Raw genomic sequence first — 5820 nt, 5'->3', positions numbered from 1 at the left:
ATTTCCAGGCTTCCCTGCCAGGAGCACCAAGATTAGCAAGGAAAAGGCAAGAAAAAGGCAGCCATTGCGCCAGTGAAGTACTGGTAATCACCTTTAATTATCTTGAAGTGCTCTGAATGAAGCTCCAAGAGCTCCAGAGCAGGATCCCATGGGCTTTTAGCGTCCCTGCAACAGCCTGAAGTGCACACAGTGCACGTCGTTGCCTTCCACCTCCATCAGGAACAACCCCAGAATTGCCATCTGATTTTTAGGTGCTGTATAAAGCATCTGTACAGTGATCACTGATATCTGAATGAAAGGCTGGTGTGGAAAACCCGTCATGGAAAGCCCTGGCACTTCAGTTTGTTTTCAAAGACAGACCTTTTTCTCTCCACTTCCACCTTGAAAGCAAATGATTTTGAGGCCCAAGAGTGTACTGCCAGCTTGCCCACTGGATTTTCATAATTTCTTGCTTCCTTTGTACATTGCTTTTCTTTTTCAGCTTTCTCTGAGCAGCTTGGAGGATGCTAAGGAGCTCCGGAAAGGGTGGCGGAGGCTGCAGCCCAGGCTGCTGCTGCCCTCTCCTGGGTCCGACGCGGCCAAGAAGCCAAGAGCTGAGTTTTCAAAAGCGAATCCTTCAATGCTGGGTGCAGCGCACCCTCGGCACATACCCTTGCAGGAGGGGAGCTGGGGAGTGCCAGACCCAGGGATGCTGCCCAGGTGGGCACCAGGGCTGGTGTGGCTGTACCATTTTGGAGACCTTTTTTCACTGGATCCCCTCACGACTCTGAGCAAAGTTTATGGCAGGAAGGTAGATGATCTTGCAAGGGTGACAGCTACGCTAGCTCAACACTGTGGGAGCTCATGGTTTCTGGCCTCAGTTGCAACCTGTTCTCTCCATGTTGTTTTCTATTTACATTAAACTAAAAAGCCTTCAACATAAGATGTCATGGCTACTGACTTGTACACCAGACAAGTTCTCATTGCTTGGCCTGACTTCATGGCCAGCTGAAACAAACACTTCCACCTTCACATTTCGCTCTGGCTTGCCATGATGTGGGTGTCCCCCACTCAGGACCCTGATGCAGGAGGCACTTCAACCTCACCCCAGCTTGCTCTTGCTGTAGCAGAGTAGGGGCACCCCTCCTTTCCCCACCTAAGCCTCCAGGAAGCCCTTGTAAAAAGGGCTGAGGAATGATGGAGCCTCCCCTGTGGCATTTAATGCAGCAATTGGCTAATGGTTTCAGAAGGCACTTAGTGGCTTATTATGGTATTAGTGCCTGGTGAGTGGCTGGAAACTCAGCACTGGAGGGCTCGGACACTCCAAGGTATTTGTGCAGCCTCTGCTTTCTTTTCAAACTGAGAGAGGACAGATTTAGACTGGATATTAGGAAGAAGTTCTTCACTGTGAGAGTGGTGAGGCCCTGGCACAGGTTGTCCAGAGAAGCTGTGGGTGCTCCCTCCCTGGCAGTGCCCAAGGCCAGGTTGGACGGGACTTTGAGCAGCCTGGGCTGGTGGAGGTGTCCCTGCCCATGGCGGGGTTGGACTGAGAGAGCTTTAAGGTCCCTTCCAATCCAAACCAATCTGTGGTTCTACAATTCAATGGGAGCACAGGAGAAGGTGGTTTCAGTGGTCTCCCTCTACCTGCAGCTTGCCCAGGAGTGGGAGACGTGGAGCTGGAGATCTGGACCTACACCTCCCATGAAAAAAAAACCTGCCTGCCTGTAGCCTAAAGCAGAATAAATCCCAGCACAAAGCTGGAGCTGAAGCCCTCCCTGCAACACAAGCACTCCAGCCCGCAGGTATAAATGCAGTTGTATTCTGGATACCGAAGATCTTTCCAGCTGTGCTACCATGTTGCCTACAGGGCCACAAAACTGTGGTGGCCAGGAACAGAAGATGGGTACCCATGAGGTGGTACCAGACAGATGCAAAGGGAGCTGCACACCCCTAGGTGACAATGCGGCACCTGGTCCTCACCTTTTAATTGCTCACCAGCCCAAACATTTTTATTTTCTTTTTTTTTTTTTTTCCTGAAGCTCACCCATATTGAAGTTGGCTTTCCCCATGTAGCCGCTCATGTCACTCCAGGTATTTAAAAGCCAAATGCACCCATGTATTGAAAAAAATCAAGTGTTTGAAGAGCTGGGGACCAGAGAAGCTGCTGTGATGCAGCTTCCCTGCTTGCCCTGGGCCATCAGCAGCCACACACAGAAGTTGCAAAGCCTGGGCACGAGGCCACCAGGAGGGACGTTGGCCAGGCGGGAGCTGCGTCTTGCTGTGAGGACGCGCTGTAGGGCAGCAACGCTTCCCACAAACACTCTTCCAGTCAGGGGTGGAAATCTTCATCCTGGGCTATTAAAGATGAAGTCCCCGAGCCCCAAACCCTGCCCCAGACGGAAGTGCTTGGCTATTTATATGCTCCTGTGTAAGAGCCGCTGCAGACCTTTGGCTATCGCTATTGCTTTTTGAATGTTTTCCAGCCCAGCTTATATCCTTCCGAGATGGGGAGAGCAGAAATGTGCTTGGTGAGTTACGGATGTGGAAAAGGCTGTTATGATGTTTTCCCTTTTACGGGCTCCTCCTTTCCAAATGATTTTTAATGAGGGCCATGCATTTGAACAGCTTTTGGACTCACTGCTAAAACTGAGCTCTTATTCCAGGGAGGGAGTAGCTTGGTGCATGTTATAACACTATAAAGAGAAAAAAAAAACAGGAAAAAAAACCAAAAAAACCCACCCCCACACATTTATCCCCATTCAATTCCAGCTGCCATTTTATTATCTCTCTCAAGTGACACAGATTGTTGTTTGCCCTGAATAATCACTGATGGTCTTGTTATCACCCAACCCGAGCAGGAGGTGCAAGCTGTCATCTGGAGGTTACAGAGGCTTATGCCAGCACCAGGGTTTTGCCCAACTTGGATGCCTGAATCCTCCCCAAAATGCTGCTTTGACCCTCCCATCCTCTCTGCTTGCTCCTCTTCAGCCTCCCCAGCAGCAGGGGGGGCGAGTGGGCGGAAGGCAGGAGGCAGACAGGGCTGGGGTGTGCAAGGAGGAGACCGAGGGATGGAGGAGTGGTGGTCCTGGCCATTCCTGGTCCTGAAGGGAAGTGGTAGTTGCCGTGTTGGTGCTCCCCAGCCTGGCTCTCCATCCCACTGCACATCAACAAGCTGCTTGATGGAGGCTTTGACCAGCTTTGCCTTATCTGCTCATCCTCGCTATCTGTAACTGGTCCCCCATGTTCGTTGTGCGACCAGGCTGAGGTCCCGCCACCCTGGGCCATCTGCCTGCCGGCCCCGCTGCCGGTGGCCCCATTTTCCCCTCGCTCTGTCCTGAGCATCAGGACTTAGGTTGCTGGGGGCCTCGGCGAGGTGGGATTACTGGGCAATGGCATCTGGAGCTCACTGCCATCGAGGTTTGTCACATCCCCTCCTGTTTGCCTAAGACTGTAAAAGCCGAGTTAGAGGACAAAGCTTCGTAGAAAATAAAAATGTGACAGGGTTGGGAGGCCAGCAGGAGCCATAGGTGAGCGCCGGAATGGTGAGGAGGACTTGCTCCATGGCTCCTTCCCACCAAAATGTCTCCCAGCTGCTGGATGGCTGCAGGTTGCCCACACAGGAGAGCCAACCTGAGCATTGGTGAGGAGCTTGCTTGCCAAAACACCAAGGCTTGGTGCTGTGGAGCTCCCTATGGAGAATGAGCAGATGTCTTCAGGGGCTGAGCAGCTGATTTAACTCCTGGAAGGTTTCATACAGGGTGAATGGGTTTTGCAGAGTGTTTGGGACAAGGCTCTGCCCTGCCTGGGCTAGGAGGCAGCCACGCTTCTCCGCTTTGCCTTCAGGCATGACAGAAGATGAAGAGCAGCTCAAGGACCTATCAATCAGCAATGTGGCTGGGGGCCAGGCATGGACTGAGGAGAAGTCTGGGATACAAGAGCACTGCAGCACACAAGGACCTTGCATCACTCCATGGCCCCATCTAGGGATGGAGTTTGGCCAGGCTGTGAAAACAGCCTGCAAGAGAAGAGCCATTGGTTTCTCCAGCACTGAGAGACTGAGGGACACTGCCAGAAGCCCCTTGGAGGGGCTTGGGAGGTGATGGAGACAGCCGGATCCACCAGCTGAGAAACCTTTGGGAGAAAGCAATATGAAATTGGACCTCACTAGGGAGAAGCCATCCCAGTTTGAAATGGATCCTCTCACTGGATATGGCTTTGGGAAAGCCATGGCAGCACCCAGACCTGGGACCAACCAGTCTGAGGAGAGGCCAGTCCTGCCTCAGTGACCTGGTTCCAGCTCCTGTGGAGGAGGCACCTGCCCGAAGTGAGGGGCCAGACCCTGGCCCCCCTCTGCCCCCACAACTGTGTCCCGAGGGTCCCTCCCAGCCACAGTGCAGGGAAAACAGGGCCCGAGGCAGGCAGGGAGGAACAGAAAGCAAGATCCTTTATTGTACACAGTACAGAATGTAACGCAGCCTTGCAGGAGATGCACAGCCCTGCTCCAGTAAAGATTATTTCAAACCAGTCCTCAGACTAACCCCATCTGCGCTGCAGGCCTGCCGCGCTGGGCAAATGGTCAAAACCCCATCCCCAAGGTGGGGGGGACCTGCAACCGAATGCTCCCCACGGGTACAGACCACTGTGGGGAGAGTAACTGAGTCTACCCAGAGTTAATCTTCATGCTTCCCCACAAAAAAAAGATAACAAATCAGTCAAAAAAAAAAAATCCAACCAAAGCTAACTAAGGAAGAGAAAAAAATTTCCTATACAGCATTTACAACAAAAACATGTAGCCAGTGGGGGCCGGGGGGCAGGGAGGGGTGGATATATGAGTGGTGGAGGAGTGTTGGGGGGGCGCAGCAGGGAGGGGGGAGCTGGAGGGATGCAGGGGTGCCCAGGAAGCAGGGTCCCTGCCATCCCTGCCCACTGCAGCCTTGCAGCCCAGCTCGAGGCCATGCTGAGCAGGGGGAGTGTGGCTGAGCCAGCACCGGGGTTCGGCCTTAGCTCCCCCAGGAAAAAGACTGGAGCGGTGAAATGGAGTGGACCAGAGAATTCGGCAGCCATCCCAGGGGGCTGCGGCACCCTGCGCTCCCCCCATAAAGCCACAGAGGTGGCCCCAGGGGCTCCAGGAACAGCAGCTGGGCTGCAAAGAATAGCTTCGCCTTAAAATACAAAAAATCTACAAAAATCAGTTTAGAAACCTTTTTCTTTTCCTCCTATAACATAAAAAAAAGGGAAAAAAAAGAAGACAGAAGGAGATAAGTGTTGGGGTCTCCTCCCCTGAAATGCAACCCATGGCCCCCAGCCGGAGCTGGGGAGGAGCGAGAGGGGCATGGGGAGGGCCCAGGGGGGCTGGGACACCGTTACCTCGGGTTATCTCAGAGGGAAGAAGGCAGAAGGCTCCTGGGGTGGGGGTAGGATGCTGCGCCCGTCAGCTCGGGGGTGGCCCCCCACATCCCTCCTCTGTGCAAATCCAAGCCCTTTCCACCACGCAAGGCAGCTGCGTGGCTCGCGCTCGATGCAAAGCGGATTGTCGTGACAAGTCGCCAGGCTCGGCCCGGTCCCAGGGCCCTGGGTCAGAAACTGTGGCTTTAGCCCCTGTTGCCCCAAAAATACACGGGAGGTGCTGGCCATGGGCAGCCCTACACACTAGCCCTTGGACAGAGAGGGTGGGAATTTGGTGGGGATGCACACCGGGTATTTTAGACTCCTCCAATTTGTGTGCGTGCGGTTTGTAGCTGTGGTTTTTTTTTTTTCTTTCTTTCTTTTTTTTTCCTTAGGAAGAAAAAAAAAATCCTTTACAAAACCGTTATTTGCCCAAAGTGGATGCGGTGACGCTGG

The sequence above is a fragment of the Mesitornis unicolor genome, unplaced genomic scaffold (assembly GCF_000695765.1).
Source record: "Mesitornis unicolor isolate BGI_N332 unplaced genomic scaffold, ASM69576v1 scaffold21040, whole genome shotgun sequence".
In the NCBI taxonomy this organism is placed as follows: domain Eukaryota; kingdom Metazoa; phylum Chordata; class Aves; order Mesitornithiformes; family Mesitornithidae; genus Mesitornis; species Mesitornis unicolor.
The sequence above is the reverse complement of the archived record's forward strand: the minus strand, read 5'-3'. Positions refer to the sequence as shown.